We start from the raw sequence: 21,603 nt of genomic DNA, 5'->3' as shown, positions 1-21,603 counted from the left end.
ATTGAATTTTTTTATTTCAGTCTGGACATGGGGTAAAATGACCTTTGTGTCTCATAAAAGTCCAATTAAAAGGTGGCTCTGGTCCAAAATTACACCACTGCCATCTTCCCCTAATTCAGACAGTATATGTCATGTAGTGGGAGCACAGACACAAACACACACACAAAATTAGCAATCAGAGGCATAAAAGTAAATTGGGTGTCCTGGGGAATATAGCAAATATATCAGCAGTGAAAACAGCAAAGCACACACCATCCCATGGGCTTGTGTTATCTTGCAGAGAGACATGCTGAAGAAGGGGGATCCGGACGCTTCCTGGAAGGAGTTCTAGGAATGCCTCACCTGGTACTACCACTCTACATATTGATAGAGTAAGAGGGGTAGGCTACTTCATTTTGACAATGTAATAAGGAGAGCTTTCTTTAACAATGCCATGGGACACTGAAAACAGCCTTGTGACAAAGGGGGAGCCCCAGAACTCAGGCACTGTATCTGCTTGTTTGTTCTTTGGTTAAGCTGACTCAGATGGGTGTCTAGCTAAACTACCAAAAGGGGGAGGAAGTGAGTCACCAATGCCACCCATCTGACTTAGTCTTTCATTGTACTTGTGAACTGTTACAGCCAAGAGAAAGAGAAAGAAAATTTTGAGAATTTTAGAAGACTTACTGGCAAATAGGCATCTTTTGACTGTAGTGGAAAAAGTATATTGTAGAATGCCAAAAAAGTAATGAGATCACTTTTATATGGTAATAATATTTTTGTATTTTCTATTCAAAATGTTTATGAGAACAGACATATGAAAAGAGAAAACAAAATTTTAAAGATACAGACAATATGATTTATTTAGCCATTCAAATTATGTTTATCCTTTAGAGTCCTAATTAGATTAGCTTAATTTTCCCCTAAAAATAAAAAATTATAGTTTTTAGGTATAAATATATTTCTTTCTAGTCATTTAAATTAATAAGCCTTATTTGTTAGTTTTATGGTGTTTAGCCTATTAACTTATTTTAAATAATATACTGTAAATGCTGAGCTATTCACCCTACTGATGAATATGAAATTGACATCCTTGAGGAAAACAGTTTCAATAAACATATTTATGATGACCATGCATCTGGGGTTACTAGATTTAACAAATATGAATATGGAATCTTCAGTTAAATTTTAATTTCAGATAAACAACAAAAATGTTTTAAAATAAGTATACTCCAAATATTGCATTTATCTATCTCTTTACCTACCTATCTTTGTGTTAACAATGAGTTCATAACCAATTGATCGGTTTATTAAACTAAATCACTACTTTGAGTCAAAGGTACTCCCAACCTCAGATTCTTTTGCCTACATACATCCAGTTTTGCCTAGGACAGTCTTGGTTACAGCATAACTTCCCAGTAATTATTTACCCCACCTTTTCACTCTCAAAAGTGTCCCAGTTTGAATATTAAATTATATTAAAAAATCTATGCACATGAAGTATAAAATGCAGCTCAAAGCACTCAAAGGAGGATTAAAGGATAAACAGAAAAAAAAAAAGGAATAGTTTAAAACCAGAAAGCAGAAACCAAAGGAAGGGCTAACTAGAACTAGTGATAAAGTCCTTGTTTTGAAAATAGGCAAGGCTGGCCGGGTTCAATGGCTCACAGCTGGAATCCCAGCACTTTGGGAGGCCGAGGTGGGTGCATCACCTGAGGTCAGGAGTTCAAGACCAGCCTGGCCAACATGGTGAAACTCCGTCTCTACTAAATATACAAAAATTAGCCAGGCATAGTGGCGTGCACCTGTAATCTCAGCTACTCGGGAAGCTGAGGCAGGAGAATTGCTGGAACCAGGGAGGCGGAGGTTGCAGTGAGCCAAGATCACACCATTGTACTCCAGCTAGGGCGACAACTGCAAGACTCCATCTCAAAAAAAAGAAAGAAAATAGGGAAGGCTTTCAGTTGACTTACATGGGACACTAGCAGGGTTCCTAGTTGTACAAGATAGTACAGATGTGTTTCCTGGACTTAAAAACTATGTTGTGAAGCTGAGAAGAAAATGGAACAGACAGTCTGTAAGTCAAAAGAATTGGAAGTGGAAGGCAGCTTAGAGCTTAGAGTAGAATAAACCAATAAAGTGGTCATAGTTATTGCTAATGAAAAGGTAAAGAAATCATCAACTAGGAAAAAAGGCAATAATTATAAAGTATATTTCCCATTGTAAGCATAATAAAGCTCATTATATCAATGTGAACTTATTTGATTATAAATATAATTAGAACGATAATCTTCTCCCAACCCAGAAATTCTCTCCATAAAGGTAGTAAAGAAAGCACTTTTATTATTGAATAAACATTAAGCCAGAATGTGAGGTACATCACAGGTAATCCATTAAGAGATTCCAAAAACAGAAAGTAATCGTACCCCCTTATATCACCCAGCAGATACAACTCATTACATACATGTTTTCAAGATAAATAACAATTTCTCAGGTAAGACAACATGACAGCCCCATTTGCAAACATCATTCATCCTAACTTTACCTGGAAATTGAGGAGATCGTTCCTGTTAGCTAACTGACCTTGTCCGGGGAAAAACAAACTTCTCGTATTTTTATGACAGAAGGTAGTTCTGGAGCCTGGCTTCCACTGAAGTTAGATTCCTGTCCTCCCACAGAAACTGGGAGATTAAGGATGCTATCTCCCTCGTTGTGTACATTTCGATGGCATTGTTCCTAGATTATTGAGAGAGACCTTCCTGGGCTGACAAAGGGCTTATCTAGTCTTCAAAATGATTTATATACATTTTAATGAACCAAGAAAGTACAGTGGGCTCTCTGTATCCAGGAGTTTGCATCTGTGGATTCAATCAACCATGGATCAAATATATTTGAGGGGGAAAAAAAAACATTCCACAAAGTTTCAAAAAGCAAAACTTCAGTTTGCCATATACCAAGTACTACCTTCAGTCCATGCAAAGGAAGTGATATGTAGACATTGTATTAGGTATCTAGAGATGCTTTAGAGTCTTTAGGAGGATGTGTGTAAGTACATGCATATACTATGCCATTTTATAGAAGAGACTTGAGCGTCTTTGGATTTTGGTATCCTGGGGGTCATGGGGGTCCTGGAACCAATCGCTCACAGATACTGAGGATAATTATGTTTAAAATTACAAGCTTTCTAGAATAAATTCTCTGATAAAAAGAAGAGAAGGAAAATCTCTTATTTTCAGCAGTGATAATTATGCTTCTTATTTTAAAATTTTAATTGTCCTTATAAAACCTACAAAAAAAGTTGAGAAAATTCAATATTACCTATATCTGGATTAGCATTTTTGTATATTTTCTTACATTTTATGTATTATGTTGGTTTTTTATAGCTTTTAACATACAACATATACATAATTTTATGTCTCACTTTTTTTCTTAACATTACCCCATGTTATTAGTTTAATATCACTTTAATGGCAGTATTTTAATGATTGTGTTATATTTCATGTTATATGATAGACGACATCTTGGTAAATAACATATATTCTTTTTTTTTTTTCTTGAGACGGAGTCTCACTCTGTCACCCAGGCTTGGAGTGCAATGGCACGGTCTCGGCTCACTGCATTCTCCACCTCCCAGGTTCAAGCGATTCTCCTGCCTCAGCCTCCCGAGTAGCTGGGACTACAGGCGTGTCCCACCACATCCAGCTAATTTTTGGGTTTTTTTTTGAGACAGAGTCTTACTCTGTTGCCCAGGCTGGAATGCAGCAGCACGATCTCCGCTCACTGCAAGCTCCACACCCCAGGGTTCATGCCATTCTCCTGCCTCAGCCTCCCAAGTAGCTGGGACTACAGGCACCTGCCACCACACCCGGCTAAATTTTTTTTGTATTTTTAGTAAAGACAGGGTTTCACAGTGTTCACCAGGATGGTCTCGATCTCCTGACCTCCTGATCTGCCTGCCTCGGCCTCCCAAAGTGCTGGGATTACAGGTGTGAGCCACCGCGCCAGGCCAATTTTTGTATTTTTAGTAGAGACGGGGTTTCGCCATGCTGGTCAGGCTAGTCGTGAACTCCTGACCTCGTGGTTCGCCCACCTCAGCCTCCCAAAGTGTTGGGATTACAGGCGTGAGCCACAACGCCCAGCCTTTTCTACTGTTTTCTTTTGAAACATTATCAGGAATAGGATTTCTGAGTAAATAAACATTTTAAAGCTTTTGATAGGTAGAGGAAGAGGACATGGTCTTTGTCTTCTTTCTCCTCAGTTGCAGGCTCATTTTTCTCTCAGTGTTCATAATTACATTGTCTGATTTAGAGAGTGATTACATTAATGCTAGATCATGTTGCTCAAAATTAAACAAGTGGGTAATTCCAAGACTGATTGGCCGTACTATTGTCACTGTATTATGCGCATTTTGTTGCACTGGTTCATCTTCCTTCTCAACTTACCTCTTGCCACTTGGAATACATATTGATTCATTATGGTGCCAAGCAGTAACATAGGAGTGTTTGATCCAACAGAAATACACAATCAAGGACAGCAAAAGTAACACATGAAAGACCATAATCAAGCTTAATTTCCACTTGCTCTGTTTTTTCATGTATCTTTAAACTATGGTTTTAGCTTTGATAAATGACTGAAGCTGGAGAAGCCATGGTTGAAATCAACCTACACCTCAGTGCACAGTTGAGGAGCCAGAGACTAAAATCATCTACAGAACCACAACAATGGCAGTATATCTTTTCTTCTTTGAACGAAAATCTATTTTTGCTGTCTTTTTACTGTATAAAGTTTTTTTGTTTTGCTTTGGATTTTGTTTGTTTGTTTTTTTGGTTGTTTACTTATTTATTTTTTTGAGACAGAGTTTCGCTCTTCTTTCCCAGGCTGGAGTGCAATGATGCGATCTCAGCCCACCGCAACCTCCGCCTCCTGGGTTCAAGCAATTATCCGGCCTCAGCCTCCTGAGTAGCTGGGATTACAGGCGTGTGCCACCATGCCCAGCTAATTTTTGTATTTTTAGTATAGAGGGGGTTTCTCCATGTTGGTCAGGCTTGTCTCGAACTCCCAACCCTAGGGTATCCGCCCGCCTCGGCCTCCCAAAGTTCTGGGATTACAGGCCTGAGCCACTACACCCAGCCTAAAGTATTTTTTAAACATGGAAATAATAAAGATTTTGACAGATGTTGCTGAATTGCTAAACCTTATTTAAATAACTCTATGTTTTATCCAATAGTTTTTCTCCTCCTTGTTAATCAAGCAATTGTAGAGTTTTAAAGTAACTTTAACAATTCCTTCTTCTTCCAATTAAATAGCCTAAAACATTCAAAACCAGTAGGCAGCGTGAAAAAAATATATATCCTTGTTATTCTTTTTTCTCCCTGTTTAGGTGGAGCCAAACACCCTCTGCCCTCACTGGAAGCACAGTGAGCCATCACTAATAATTCAATAGCAGATATAAAACGTAAGGGAAGAAAGAATACTGAGTGATTCTCAGGTTGCCTTCAACTCTGCTTTAAAGCCTTGAACATGGGTGATAAATTTTATACTCATATAGAGAAACAATTTGCTCAACCCCATAAGAATAACAGAAAGGTGGCTTTTTAAATAATCTAGTTGACTGTATTACATATTTTTCTTGCTCTACTCCAGACTGTCAGGTTTGCCCTAGATACAGAGTAAAGTAAACCCTGGAGACTACTAACCCAAGTCCCTGAAGCAGCCACTGATGTCCTGTGATCAATGGATACAAAAAAATAAATAAAACAGGTCCCTAAAACAAAGTATCCTTTCTCTTTTTCCACTCCATCCTCAGCTTTTCCACTTTTGTAGCTGTTTAAAAGCTCTGAGTAAAGCCATTGTGTTTTGATACACACCCAGCCTCTGGTAGGTTAAATTACAAGTCAGTCTGCGGTCAGAGAGACTCAAAGCTGTGTCCTAACTGTCAAAGCTGAAAGTGCATAAGAGCTGGCATTTGATCCAATTCAGCATTGGTTTTACAGCAGAGAGACGAAAAAGAGAACTGTACATTTTTTTAAATTAATATACAGAATATATAGCTCTTGTAACAATGGTTATGTTTTAAATTACCTAAAATCTGTAATTAACAACAACAAAAATAATTAAGCCCTATCTTCACATATTACTAACCAATGAATAAGATGTCAAATATGAAATAATCTGAAAGCATTTCATCACTGTTTCAAATCTAGTTCGTCAATTGACAAATACTTTTGTTCATATAGAATAGAAAGGACACTTGGCCAAGCATATTGGGGAAACAAATTATAAGAAGTATACAGCACTCTCAAAAACTTTAGAATAATGGACGGAGAAATAAGGTAATATAAATAATACATGGTATTCAACAGGAATTATAATGATACACCTAATATTTCTATAACTTTCTAGAGTTTACAAAGTTTAACATTCACATCAGCTCTGCAAATTTGGCATTATTGTCACAATTCAATGGATGACTAAATTGGTATTTAAGAAAACTGCACAAGCCAGTTGCGGTGGCTCCCACCTGTAATCCCAGCACTTTGGAAGGCCAAGGTGGGTGGATCACCTGAGGTAAGGAGTTCAAGACAAGCCTGGCCAACATGGTGAAACCCTGTCTCTACAAAAATACAAAAATTAGCCAGGCATGATGGCGGGTGCCTGTAATCCCAGCTACTCAGGAGGCTGAGGCAGAAGAATAACTTGAACCTGGGAGGCAGAGGTTGCAGGGAGCCGAGATCATGCCATTGCGCTCCAGCCTGGGTGACAGAGCGAGACTCTGTCTCAAAAGAAAAAAAAAAAGAAAACTGCACTTGCTCAAGATTTCACTCCTTCACTTCTGATCTTCTAGACATTTAATTTTTTGGAATTTGATCTTGGTATCAAATTCATTATTCTGAATGTTCCAAGAAATTAAATGTCTAGATCAGAATTGAAGCATGACTGTACCAAGGAAGCATTCCTGACAGATGCTGGATTTGTCTGGGCCTAGGGGCATAGATCATGCCAAGTGCAGAAGTTTGCTGGCAAAGGCATGGCAGTGGGAATTCTTGAGGCCTCTCTTGAAATCTGGAAGACAGTGAGTGGACCATCTTGCCTGGAGGAGAGGCTTCCAGTGAGGCTAGGATAGTAAATATAAAGTTATATACTATATTCAGTACCCCAGTGGGTACCTAATGAAATTTGGAAAAAGGGAATGATTTTATGTCTTTGAAGAAAATGACAGTAGGCTTCAATAGGTAATGAGTCAGAAGTGTTCTTCATATTTTTAAATAATTTATTAAATAATTTATGCCTGGGAACCTAGGACTGCCTCACCATGAGACCATAAATGTTCAGACCACTAATCTTGGCAAGATTGTTATAGGTATCTTGAGCTGTCAAAATTCACTCATGGATGCTCAGTAGCTAAAAGATATACACTTATGGAGGAGGGGCGTTCCAAGATGGCCGAATAGGAACATCTCTGGTCTGCAGCTCCCAGCTTGATCGACACAGAAGATGGGTGATTTCTGCGTTTCCAACTGAGGTAGCTGGTTCATCTAATTGGGACTGGTTGGACAGTGGGTGCAGCCCACGGAGGGTGAGCTGAAGCAGGGCGGGGCATTGCCTCACCTGGGAAGCATAAGGGGTTGGGGGATTTCCCTTTCCTAGCCAAGGGAAGCCGTGACAGACTACCTGGAAAAACGGGACATTCCCACACAAATACTGTGCTTTTCCCAAGGTCTTAGCAACCGGCAGACAAGGTGATTCTCTAACGTGCCTGGCTTGGCAGCTCCCACACCCACAGAGCCTTGCTCACTGCTAGTGCAGCAGTCTGAGATCAATCTGTGGGATGGCAGCCTGACTGGGGGAGGGGCATCCGCCATTGCTGAGACTTGAGTAGGTAAACGAAGTGGCAGGGAAGCTGGAACTGGGCAGAGCCCACCACAGCTCAACAAGGCCTACTGCCTCTAGACTCCCTCCACCTCTGTGAACAGAGCATAGCTGAACTAAAGGCAGCAGACAACTTCTACAGACTTAAATGTCCCTGTCTGACAGCTCTGAAGAGAGCAGTGGTTCTCCCAGCACGGTGTTTGAGCTCTGAGAACTAACAGACTGCCTCCTCAAGTGGGTCCCTGACCCCCATGTAGCCTAAATGGGAGACACCTCCCAGTAAGGGCCAACAGACACCTCATATAGGTGGCTGCCCGTCTTGGACAAAGCTTCCAGAGGAAGGAGTAGGCAGCAATATTTGCTATTCTGCAGCCTTCGCTGGTGATATCCAGGCAAACAGGGTCTGGAGTGGAACTCCAGCAAACTCCAACAGAACTGCAGCTGAGGGACCTGACTGTTAGAAGGAAAACTGGCCAGGCACAGTGGCTCAGGCCTGGTATGGTGGCTCATGGCTGCAATCCCAGCACTTTCGGAGGCCGAGGCAGGCAGATCACAAGGTCAGGAGATCAAGACCATCCTAACACAGTGAAACCCTGTCTCTACTAAAAATACAAAACATTAGTCAGGTGTGGTGGCAGGTGCTTGTAGTCCCAGCTACTAGGGAGGCTGAGGCAGGAGAATGGCGTGAACCTGGGAGGCGGAGCTTGCAGTGAGCCGAGATCGCGCCAGGGCACTCCAGCCTGGGTGACAGAGCGAGACTCCATCTAAAAAAAAAAAGAAGGAAAACTAACAAACAGAAAGGAATAGCGTCAACATCAACAAAAAGGTCATCTACACAAAAACCCCATCTGTAGGTCACCAACATACCAACATCAAAGACCAAAGGTAGATAATACCACAAAGATGGGGAGAAACCAGAGCACAAAAGCTGAAAATTCTAAAACTCAGAGTGCCTCTTCTCCTCCAAAGGATTGCAGCTCCTCACCCGCAACGGAACAAAGCTGGACGGAGAATGACTTTGATGAGGTGACAGAAGTAGACTTCAGAAGGTCGGTAATAACAACCTTCCCCCAGCTAAAGGAGGATGTTTGAACCCATCACAAGGAAGCTAAAAACCTTGAAAAAAGATTAGACAAATTGCTAACTAGAATAAATAGTGTAGAGAAGACAATAAATGACCTGATGGAGCTGAAAACCATGGCACGAGAACTTCATGACACATGCATAAGCTTCAGTAGCCGATTCGATCAAGTGGAAGAAAGGCTATCAGTGATTGAACATCAAATTAATAAAATACAGCGAGAAGACAAGGTTAGAGAAAAAAGAGTAAAAAGAAGCGAACAAAACCTCCAAGAAATATGGGACTATGTGAAAAGACCAAATCTACATTTGATTACTGTAACTGTGAGTGATGGGGAGAATGGAATCAAATTGGAAAACACTCTTCAGGATATTATCCAGGAGAACTTCCCCAACCTAGCAAGGCAGGCCAACATTCAAATTCAGGAAATACAGAGAACACCACAAAGATACTCCTCAAGAAGAGCAACCCCAAGACACACAATTGCCAGATTCACCAAGGTTGAAATGAAGCATAGTGTTAAGGGAAGCCAGAGAGAAAGGTTGAGTTATCCACAAAGGGAAGCCCATCAGACTAATAGCGGATCTCTCGGCAGAAATCCTACAAACCAGAAGAGAGAAGGGGCCAATATTCAACATTCTTTTTTTTTTTTTTTTTTTTGAGATGGAGTCTTGCTCTATCACCCAGGCTGGAGTACAGTGGCGCGATCTCGGCTCACTGAAAGCTCTGCCTCCCGGGTTCACACCATTCTCCTTCCTCAGCCTCCCAAGTAGCTGGAACTACAGGCACCTGCCACCACGCCTGGCAATTTTTTTTTTTTTTTGTATTTTTAATAGAGACAGGGTTTTGCCATGTTAGCCAGGATGGTCTCAATCTCCTGAACTCGTGATCCACCCACCTTAGCCTCCCAGAGTGCTGGGATTACAGGTGTGAGCCACCATGCCCGGCCTCAATATTCTAAAAGAAACGAATTTTCAACCCAGAATTTCATATCCAGCCAAACAAAGCTTCATAAGTGAAGGAGAAATAAAATCCTTTACAGACAAGCAAATGCTGAGCAATTTCGTCACCGCCAGGCCTACCTCACAAGAGCTCCTGAAGGAAGTGCTAAACATGGAAAGAAACAACCAGTACCAGCCATTGCAAAAACAGGCCATATTATAAACACCATTGATGCTATGAAGAAACTGCATTAATTGATGGGCAAAGTCACCAGCTAACGTCATAATGACAGGAGCAAATTCACACATAACAATATTAACCTTAAATGTAAATGAGCTAAATGCCCCAATTAAAATACACAAACTGGCAAATTGGATAAAGAGGCAAGATCCATCAGTGTGATGTATTCAGGAGACCCATCTCATGTGCAGAGATGCACATAGGCTCAAAATAAAGGGATGGAAGAAGATCTACCAAGCAAATGGAAAGCAAAAAAAAAAGCAGGGGTTGCAATCCTAGTCTCTGATAAAACAGACTTTAAACCAACAAAGATCAAAAGAGACAAAGAAGGCCATTACATAATGGTAAAGGAATCAATGCAACAAGAAGAGCTAACTATCCTAAATATATATGCACCCAATACAGGAGCACCCAGCTTCATAAAGCAAGTCCTTAGTGACCTACAAAGAGACTTAGACTCCCAAACAATAAGAATGGGAGACTTTGGCCAGGCACAGTGGCTCATGCCTGTAATCCCAGCACTTTGGGAGGCCCAGGTGGGCGGATCACGAGGTCAAGAGATCAAGACCATCCTGGCTAACATGGTGAAACCCCATCTCTACTAAAAATACAAAAAATTAGCCGTGCATGGTGGTGGGCACCTGTAGTCCCAGCTACTCAGGAGGCTGAGGCAGGAGAATGGCATAAACCCGGGAGGCAGAGCTTGCAGTGAGCCAAGATTATGCCACTGCACTCCAGCCTGGGCCACAGAGCAAGACTCCATCTCAAAGAAAAATAATGATAATAATGATAATAATAATAATAATAATAATAGGAGACTTTAACACCCCACTGTCAATATTAGACAGATCAACAAGACAGAAGGTTAACAAGGATATCCAGGACCTGAACTCAGCTCTGCAACAAGCAGACCTAATAGACATCTACAGAACTCTCCACCCGAAATCAACAGAAGATACAATCTTATCAGCACCACATTGCACTTATTCTAAAACTGACCACATAATTGGAAGTAAAGCACTCCTCAGCAAATGAAAAAGAACAGAAATCACAACAAACTTGTCTTTCAGACCATAGTGCAATGAAATTAGAACTCAGAATTAAGAAACTCACTCAAAACCACACAACACATGGAAACTAAACAACTTGCTCCTGAATGACTACTGGGTACATAACTAAATGAAGGCAGAAATAAAGAGGTTCTTTGAAACCAATGAGAACCAAGATAAAATGTACCAGAATCTCTGAGACATAGTTAAAGCAGCGTAGGGGGAAATTTATAGCACTAAATGCCCACAAGAGAAAGCAGGAAAGATCTAAAATTGACACCCTAACATCACAATTAACTACAGAAGCAAGAACAAACACATTCAAAAGCTAGCAGAAGGCAAGAAATAAAAACTAAGATGAGAGCAGAACTGAAAGAGATAGAGACACAAAAAAACACTTCAAAAAAATTAACGAATCCAGGAGCTGTTTTTTTGAAAAGATTAACAAAATGGATAGACCACTATCAAGACCAATAAAGAAGAAAATAGAGAAGAATCAAATAGATGCAATAAAAAAATGATAAAGGGAATATCACCACCGATCCCACAGAAATACAAACTACCATCAGATAATACTATAAACACCTCTATGCAAATAAACTAGAAAATCTAGAAGAAATCGATAAATTCCTGGACACATACACCCTCCCAAGACTAAACCAGGAAGAAGTTGAATCTCTGAATAGACCAATAACAGCCTCTGAAATTGAGGTAATAATTAATAGCCTACTAACCAAAAAAAAGTCCAGGACCAGACAAATTCACAGCCAAATTCTACCAGAGGTACAAAGAGGAGCTGGTACTGTTCCATCTGAAACTACTCCAATCAATAGAAAAACAAGGAATCCTCCCTAACTTATTTTATGAGGCCAGCATCAACCTGATACCAAAGCCTGGTAGACACACAACAAAAAAAAGAATTTTAGACCAGTATCACTGATGAACATCGAAGTGAAAATCCTCAATAAAATACTGGCAAACTGAATCCAGCAGCACATGAAAAAGCTTATTCACCATGATCAAGTTGGCTTCATTCCTGGGATGTGAGGCTGGTTCAACATATGAAAATCAATAAACGTAATCCATCACATAAACAGAACCAACAACAAAAACCACATGATTATCTCAATAGATGCAGAAAAGGGCCACACAATTCAACAGCACTTCTTGCTAAAAACTCTCAATAAACTAGGTAGTGATGGAATGCATCTCAAAATAATAAGAGCTATTTACCCACAGCCAGTAGCATACTGTATGGGCAAAAACTGGAAGCATTCCCTTTGAAAACTGGCACAAGATAAGGATGCCCTCTCTCACCAATACTATTCAACATAGTGTTGGAAGTTCTGGCCCAGGCAATCAGGCAAGAGAAAGGGTATTCAATTAGGAAATGAGGAAGTCACATTGTACCTGTTTGCAGATGACATGATTGTATATTTAGAAAACCCCATCGTCTCAGCCCCAAATCTCCTCAAGCTGATAAGCAACTTCGGTAAGTCTCAGGATACAAAATCAGTGTGCAAAAATCACAAGCATTCCTATACACCATTAACAGACAAACAGAGAGCCAAATCATCAGTGAACTCCCATTCACAATTGCTACAAAGAGAATAAAATACCTAGGAATCCTACTTACAAGGGATGTGAAGGAACTCTTCAAGGAGAACTACAAACCACTGCTCAACAAAATAAAACAGGACACAAACAAATGGAAGAATATTCCTTGCTCATGAATAGGAAGAATCAATATCGTGAAAATGGCCATACTGCCCAAAGTAATTTATAGATTAAATGCCATTCCCATCAAGCTACCAATGACTTTCTTCACAGAACTGGAAAAAATTACTTTAAAGTTCATATGGAACCAAAAAAGAGCCCTCATTGAGAAGACAATCCTAAGCAAAAAGAACAAAGCTGGAGGCATCACACTACCTGACGTCAAACTATACTACAAGGCTACAGTAACCAAAACAGCATGGTACTGGTACCAAAACAGATATATAGACCAATGGAACAGAACAGAGGCCTCAGAAATAACACCACACATCTACAACAATCTAATCTTTGAGAAACCTGACAAAAACAATAAATGAGGAAAGGGTTCCCTATTTAATATATGGTGCTGGGAAAACTGGCTAGCCATAAGTAGAAAGCTGAAACTGGATCCCTTCCTCATACTTTATACAAAAATTAATTCAAGATGGATTAAAGACTTAAATGTTAGACCTAAAACCATAAAAACCCTAGGAGAAAACCTAGGAAATACCATTCAGGACGTAAGTATGGGCAAGGACTTCATGAGTAAAACAGCAAAAGCAATGGCAACAAGAGCCAAAATAGACAAATGGGGTCTAATTAAACTAAAGAGCTTCTGCAAGGCAAAAGAAACTACCATTAGCATGAACAGGCAACCTACAGAATGGGAGACAATTTTTGCAATCTACCCATCTGACAAAGGGCTAATAACCAGAATCTACAAAGAACTTAAACAAATTTACAAGAAAAAATCAAACAATCCCATCAAAAAGTCGACAAAGGATATGAACAGACATTTCTCTAAAGAAGACATTTATGCAGCCAACAGACACAGGAAAAAATGCTCATCATCACTGGTCATCAGAGAAATGCAAATCAAAACCACAATGAGATACCATCTCATGCCAGTTAGAATGGCAATCATTAAAAAGTCAGGAAACAACAGATGCTGGAGAGGATGTGGAGAAATAGCAATGCTTTTACATTGTTGGTGGGAGTGTAAATTAGTTCAACCATTGTGGAAGGCAGTGTGGAGATTCCTCAAGGATCTAGAACTAGAATTACCATTTGACCCAGCCATCCTATTACTGGGTATATACCCAAAGGATTATGAATCATGCTACTATAAAGACACATGCACATGTATGTTTATTGCATCACTATTCACAATAGCGAAGACTTGGAACCAACCCAAATGTCCATCAATGATAGACTGGATTAAGAAAATGTGGCACATATACACCATGGAATACTATGCAGCCATAAAAAAGGATGAGTTCATGTCCTTTGCAGGGACGTGGATGAAGCTGGAAACCATCATTCTCAGCAAACTATCACCAGGACAGAAAACCAAACACCACATGTTCTCACTCATAGGTGGGAAATGAACAATGAGATCACTTGGACACAAGGCGGGGAACATCACACACTGGGGCCTGTCACGGGGTGGGGGTTGGGGGAGGGATAGCATTAGGAGAAATACGTAATGTAAATGATGAGTTGACGGGTGCACCAAACCAACATGGCACATGTATACCTATGTATCAAACCTGCATGTTGTGCACATGTACCCTAGAACTTAGAGCATATTTTAAAACAAAGATATACACTTATGTCAACTCTTTCTTTGTAGCAGTGCCCAGAAATTCAAAGAATTGTTGTTGTTGTTGTTGTTTTTAATATAAGAAACTTGGGTCATTATCATCTCTAGTAAATAGTCTCTGTATTCAAGGACCTTGAACATTTTCTGAGGAATAGTCTTGTTTCCCAAAGGCCTTGACATAACCAAGAAACTGGGAAGAAGCATGGCAAAGAGGAAATGAATGAGATAGCAGTAACAACTGGTTCATACTGTGTTAGCGTGGGGCTTTAAGACTTACCAATAGGTGAGATCTTGTGTTAGAAAACATTGCCTCTTTATCTTTCGAGATCAGGGCTGAAATCGTTATCTTCAACCTTGCTGAGACAACATAATAAAGGCCATGTCACTAGTACTTTCTTCAACAGACCTTGGTCCTACTTCTAAAATTCTCTGGCACTGAAGTATAAGGAGAATCTATGGATTTGAAGAGATCACTAAAATGGTTTTGATGAATATTATACCAATTACTTTTATAAAATATATGAAAGCAAGACACATTAGGATAATCTGCATTCTGAAAATGTTTTCAATGCTTAAATAATTAGATATAAACATTGAAGCAGTATAATATAAAATGACTTTTAATTATTCCTTTCCTTCCATTTTCTGATTCCATATTTCTTGATATTTTTCAGGACATAAAAAGTTTATTTTTTCTTGTATGGATCTTATATAGCTTGGTATGATTGATACCCATGTGTTATGACTATAATTTCTGTGGCATTAAAAGACAGTAATCACTGCACCAAGTCAACCTACATTTATTGAGCCTCTGTGCACACTATCATTTTGAACATCATAGAAAACTGGTCCTTTGCCTTCAAGTATTAAAACTGGCTACAGACAGAAAATATACATGCTTTGAATCCTTTCCAAAGTTAGGAGGTTGGTGCGCATAAAACAATATTGTAACAGCACAAATTAAATACACACAGATAAGACATAATCAGAGTGAAAATGACAGACTAGACAGAATGAGTAATAATATATCTGATCACAGATGGTATCCATATCCCAGCCAGCAGATAGAGATTTCACAAGGTCCCATTGTCTTGGGAGCCCACAGATAAACTAGGATTCCAGTAGCAGAGTGGCTAGCAACCCTGCCCTACTGGCAGCCCTGCTAAGATAAATGAGGGGGAGTTGGACTTGGGTCTTTCACCTAGCAAAGAGCATAACGTCTAGCTGTTTGACCCATGACAAGGGGTTCCTCACATGGAAAATTTATTTATACTGGAAGACACTCTTGTGGCTCTTATCTGACCTGTGTTTAGTGTATGCCTACCTAACCATCATTCTGGGGCTGAGAAGTCAACCGTGTGTTAGTCCTGACATCCCAGGGAAAACCCAGCCTGCAGTTTGGTTCTTGAGAATGGAAGGAGCAAATTCAAAACACCATCAAAATAGGAAGTTCAAAGATTTTTACTTACAGAATCTGGGCAAGGAGGGTGCAATGAATCTGGAGGGCAATCTTCCATCCCCTGGCACAAGAGGAGAACATGAAGAGTTAGGCATTGAGAAAGAGTGTGTGTGGCAACTAGCAGGATAGACAATGGACTAGGCTGTAGGTTACTAAGGTCACAGGCAAATGCCTATGTGGTCTGTTTAAAGGAAGCAGTGGGAAAGCAGGGAGTACAATCTGCTAGAGGGGGAGACATCCAGAAGTTATTAGCTTTGGCCATTGGCTTGAGCCATTTGGGCATGGTATAGAACTGCAAACTGTTTCAAGGGTGACTAACCCCTGATTCTAGTATGAGGAAGTTAAACTTATACTCAAAATGGATGCCAAGGCAACATAAAATTATAAAAATTCACTACACCCAGGCTTTGACATGCCCCAGTCTCTGATCTAGAAGAAACAGCTCATCTTTAGTCACACTAATTAAAACCCTGGTGACATTGCCAACCCCAGGAAAAAAAATAAAAATAAAACATCTAATTCAGAAACCCAAAATAATCAGGAGGATGAAGAAATTTCTCTAGATTCATTGAAATCAATAAGAAGATTAGCAATTTCTTTAATAAACTAAGATGTTCAAAAAGATGTTATGCCCAACCATCAGGAAGTAAAAGGCCTCAATTATTTTGACAACTATTTATCAAGCACCTGTATGTGTCAGGCACTGTTCTAAGGTCTTGAGAGACATGACCATGAAGAAAACTGCTCAAATACCTTCCCTTGGTGCTTATTTTCTACCAGAAGAGGGACTGAAAACAAGACATAAATAAAAGATATAGAATGTCAGATGGTATGTTGGAAAATGAAACAGAAAGAGATAGGGTATGCTGGGGTGAGGATTCCATTTAAAGAGTGATTAGAGAGGACTTCCTCACTGAGAAGAGGATATTTGGGCAAAGACCAGGAGGAGGTGAGGAAGTAAACTCTTTTGGTATCTGTGGAAGAGTGCCCTAGGCCAAGGGTGTCTAATCTTTTGGCTTCCCTGGGCCACACTGGAAGAACTGTCTTGGGCCACAGAAAATACATGAACACTAATGATAGCTGATGAGCTAAAAATAAAAATCACAAAAAAAATCTCATAATGTTTTAAGAAAGTTTATGAATTTGTGTTGGGCTGCATTGAAAGTCATCCTGGGCCACATGCAGCCCACGGACCATGGGCTAGACAAGCTTGTTTTAGACAGAGGAAATAGCAAGTTAAAACAACCTGAGGCAGCAATGTGCCTAGTGTGTCAGAGGCACAGCAAAGACTCCAGTGTGGCAAAGGGTGAGCAAGAGAGACAGAAATAGAAGCGAAACTTGAAAGGTAATAAGGAACCAAGTTGTGTAGGGCCTTGTAGGATGTTTTAAGGACTTATGCTTGCACCCTGAGTAAAATAGCCATTTCAGGGTTTTAAGCAAAGACATGGCATGATCTCACACAGGTTTTAAAGTGATTACTCTGCCATGTTGATAATTTTTTAAAAAAATCTAAACATATAATTTTTGTCTGCCTCTTAAGCCAGAAGTTTATAAAAATATTATATATCAGTTGAAAAAATAAATGCCTTGTCCTTAGTGTGCAAAAATGTGACGAATTCATCCTCATTTGGGCATGTGGCAAAAAAAATGGTACAAGTTGGAACTGACCCATCTATCCTCTGTAACCCTGCCACCTGTACAACCAGTTGTACACACTAAGGAAACAGCTGGTCAGGATTAGGAAGGAAGAACAATAGGACGGTGTGGGTGGCAGATACTTCTCATCTCAAGTGCAAGTTCAGCTACTGATCTGTCCTCCTTCTCCTACTCAGATGAATACCAGCTTCCTCTCGAATACATTGACAGCATTTTTATTAATAAAAAATAAAACTTCTTTATTTCAATTACTTTCTCTAAAAAATATTGCTTCAGTCATCAGAATAAAATGCAAAATCCCAACTTTGACATCCAAGGCTTCATCAGTGTAGCTCTGTTCTTTCCCACATTTTTTATCTTTCCTTAACACAGACCATGGGCTTCAGCCCAACTGAACCGCTATTTTCTACTTCTTTGCTCATGCTTTTGCTCCACTTAAAAGGCTTCCTGGCTCCCATTTCCTCTGGTCTAAATCACACCCAAAATAAGGAAACAAAATACATTTGAAAGAGCAAGAACTTAGAATGAGAAGCCCTGAGATACTAATTGTTTGGGATGTTTGTTTGTTTGTTTGTTTGTTTTGAGATGGAGTTTCACTCTTGTTGCCCAGGCTGGAGTGCAATGGCGCCATCTCGGCTCACTGCAATCTCTGCCTCCCGGGTTCAAGCGATTCTCCTGCCTCAGCCTCCTGAGTAGCTGGGACTACAGGCATGCGCCATCACGCCCGGCTGATTTTGTATTTTTAGTAGAGACAGGGTTTCTCCATGTTGGTCAGGCTGGTCTCGAACTCCTGACCTCAGGTGATTTACCAGCCACCTTGGCCTCTCAAAGTGCTGGGATTACAGGTGTGAGCCACTGCGCCCGGCCGAGATACTGTTAAGTGTGAGTCACATCACTTGAACTTTCTCAGCCTCTTTCCTTATGTGCTACTACCTACCTTGTGGAATTTGTTATACATCAAATAGATGACATAAGTGAAAGAACCCATAGATTGAAAAAAGAAACTACACTAGTTTAAATATTTATTCATTAAAAGGGAATAGGTTGAAAATAATTATAGCTTATGTCAGACAATATTCAGGAATAAGAAGGCATGGTGATAAATGCTGTCAGGAAAGAGGATGAGGGCTCCTGGAGTCTCTTATCCAATTGTACCTGGTTGTAGGGTGGAAAGAAAGAAATCAGGCCTGCCCCTAACATTTGCGGAGCCTAGGGCAATAGTACAAAAAGAGACCCATATTCTATATGTCACCATCATAGCAACAAAATTGCAAAATATGTGTAAACACTATGGTTTTTATATGACTGAAAGTATGCAAAATACCAAATTTGACTGAATTCAATTCCTGTTACACATATCAGGGTGTTTTGTTGATAGACAGGTAATGTGATGAGTAACACAATAAAGATAAATGTAACGAATAAATTATCATACATTTTATAACATTTATTTTTTATATCTTTAGCAAAACCACTAATGATGTGCTATAAGTGTAAAATACACACAAATTTTTGAAGACTCACTACCAATAAATGAGAATGTAAAATATCTCATTAATCACTTCTGTATTGTTTACATATTGATATAATTTTTTGTATATATTACAGTAAATACAATATATTATTTAAATTATACATATATAGCCCTCATTTACTTTCACATTTTAGATAAAACTACTCACTAAGCAGTCTAAAGCGAATTTTAGCTATTACCCCTTCTCATTTTATTTCTGAGTCAGGAGACATAATAGAACATTTCTTGTAATCATTGTTCTTTCCATCCTTTTTTTGACTGGACATTAGAACATGTCAGGGGCAAGGGCTGTAGCTCAAGAACCTGCATAGGCCTAGGTTCAGTTGAAGTTCACCATTGGCTATGCTGTCTTCTGATTTCTCCCTTTTACTTTAGAGTCACTATGAGGCAGATTTTTAGACTGGGCAGGCTGAGAGGTGGGGAGGACTCTGAATTGAAATGGGCTCTGTGAACAGGAAGAGAATGTAGCACCTTGAACCAGGCACAATCTCAGAGACCCCAGAAAATCACACCCAGAAAAATCTTCCTCCAGAAACTTGGAATACTGGAAAGAATTTCCTCCTAAAATAATGTCACATTAGGTAATGGACAGCAGCATTCAAATCACTTCCCATAAAACCATATTGCATGTTTTATGGAAGTCCTTGAGTATATTATAAAATCAGGGACATCAGAGCTCCCAGAAACAATCTTGAAACTGAAGAGGAGGCCGGACGCAGTGGTTCATGCCTGTAATCCCAGCACTTCGGGAGGCCGAGGCAGGGAGTTCAAGACCGGCCTGGCCAAGATGGTGAAACCCTGTCTCTACTAAAAATACAAAAATTAGCTGGGCTTGGTGGCGGGTGCCTGTATCCCAGCTACTCAGGAGGCTGAGGCAAGAGAATCACTTGAACCCAGGAGGCGGAGGTGCAGTGAGCCGAGATTACGCCACTACACTCTAGCCTGGGCAACAGAGCCAGACTCCATCTCAAAAAAAAAAAAGAAAGAAAGAAAGAAATTGAAGAGGAATTGTAAATGGCTCATATTCTATCAGACAGAGCCTATATCTTTAATCATACTACTAGTATGAATTATTGTCTGGTCAACCCAAGCAGAGGAAGTGCGATGGTTTAAATCTGTGTCCTTGTCCAAATCTCATGTCAAATTGCTATCCCCAATATTGGAGGTGGGGCCGGGTGAGATGTGATTGGATCATTGAGGTGGATCCTTCCTGAATGGTTTAGCACCATTCTCTTGGTGCTGTTCTCATGATAGAGTTCCTGAGAGAGATGGTTGTTTAAAAGTGTGTAGCACCACCCTGCTCTCTCTCTTCATCCTGCTCCAGCCATGTAAGATGTGCCTGCTTCCCCACTCACCTTCTGCCATGATTGTAAGTTTTCTGAGGCCTCCACAGAAGCCAAGCAGAAGCTGCTATGCTTCTTGTACAGCCTGCAGAACCGTGAGCCAATTAAACATCTTTTCTTTATAAATTACCTAGTCTCAGGTATTTATAGCAATGTAAGAATGAACTAATACAGGTAACAAATTCAGATAAGTATGGCTTAAAAATTCTGAATCTTTGTCTTTTTAATATGAATTATTTAGACTGAGGAAATCACCCAAGGATTTAGAACACTCAGGATGTTTGGGCATAGGATAGGGGTTGGGGGTTGATCACAGGGGCGGGTAAAGTAAATTTCCTTCCTGCTAGAAGGAGAGTTTGAAGAAAGGTGTTGAGGCATCTGTACAGGGTCTTCCCTTCTCAAGGAACAGGCTGGGAAGCAGGGAGAGTCAGGGTTAGCAGATGCTTCTCAGCATGGCCTGGAGTAGAGCAAGCGTAACACTGAGTGGGTGAAAGGAAAATGGTAACAGGAGAAAAGAAGGCAGGAAACCCTCTTGCTTTTTTTGTCTCCCTCCTCTTCCGTTTTACCCCATAACACACACATTCTGTGGGGGAGGTATGTCCTGATAAAGAGTTTAAACACCAGGGTTGTACCCAGGATACGGTGTTGTTCTCATCCACAGAGACAAACAGGTGAGAGGACCTCCATTGTCCTTAAGAAAGCAGTAATGAGATGCTTGAGAGAAAGCTGATGGTAGAATGCATAAACACCCTCACAGAGGATGACCAAAAACATGTAAAGCTGAGATGCGAAAGACAAGAACTATTAATAAGCCATGAGGCCAAGCAGCCAAAGATATAACAGATACAGGAAAAAAAAAAAAGAAAATCAACTTTATAAGAGAATATTGTTTGGCCAAGTGGGGAGAAACAAATAAACAATATAATTGGTCTTCTAACAGGTGGGATGCAACACTCCCCTTTCTGAGCTATTAAATTTGATTTGTAGCTCTAGGCAGGTAGAAATAAAAATGAGAGGAAAAGGATCAGATCTGGAAGTCCTTTAGAACCTCATCCCGATTGGGGTTAAATGTAACAAAAACATTATTATTGGT

At 40.0% G+C, this 21,603-nt stretch overlaps 1 pseudogene; it reads left to right on the top strand.

Moving 5' to 3' along the window:
* Positions 1-4,211: 4,211 nt before the first annotated feature.
* LOC100452953 (protein cornichon homolog 4-like) lies at positions 4,212-4,613 on the top strand (annotated as a pseudogene).
* Positions 4,614-21,603: the final 16,990 nt, after the last annotated feature.

The sequence above is a fragment of the Pongo abelii genome, chromosome 5 (assembly GCF_028885655.2).
Source record: "Pongo abelii isolate AG06213 chromosome 5, NHGRI_mPonAbe1-v2.0_pri, whole genome shotgun sequence".
Lineage (NCBI taxonomy): Eukaryota > Metazoa > Chordata > Mammalia > Primates > Hominidae > Pongo > Pongo abelii.
This window is presented reverse-complemented; position numbering and strand designations above follow the sequence as displayed.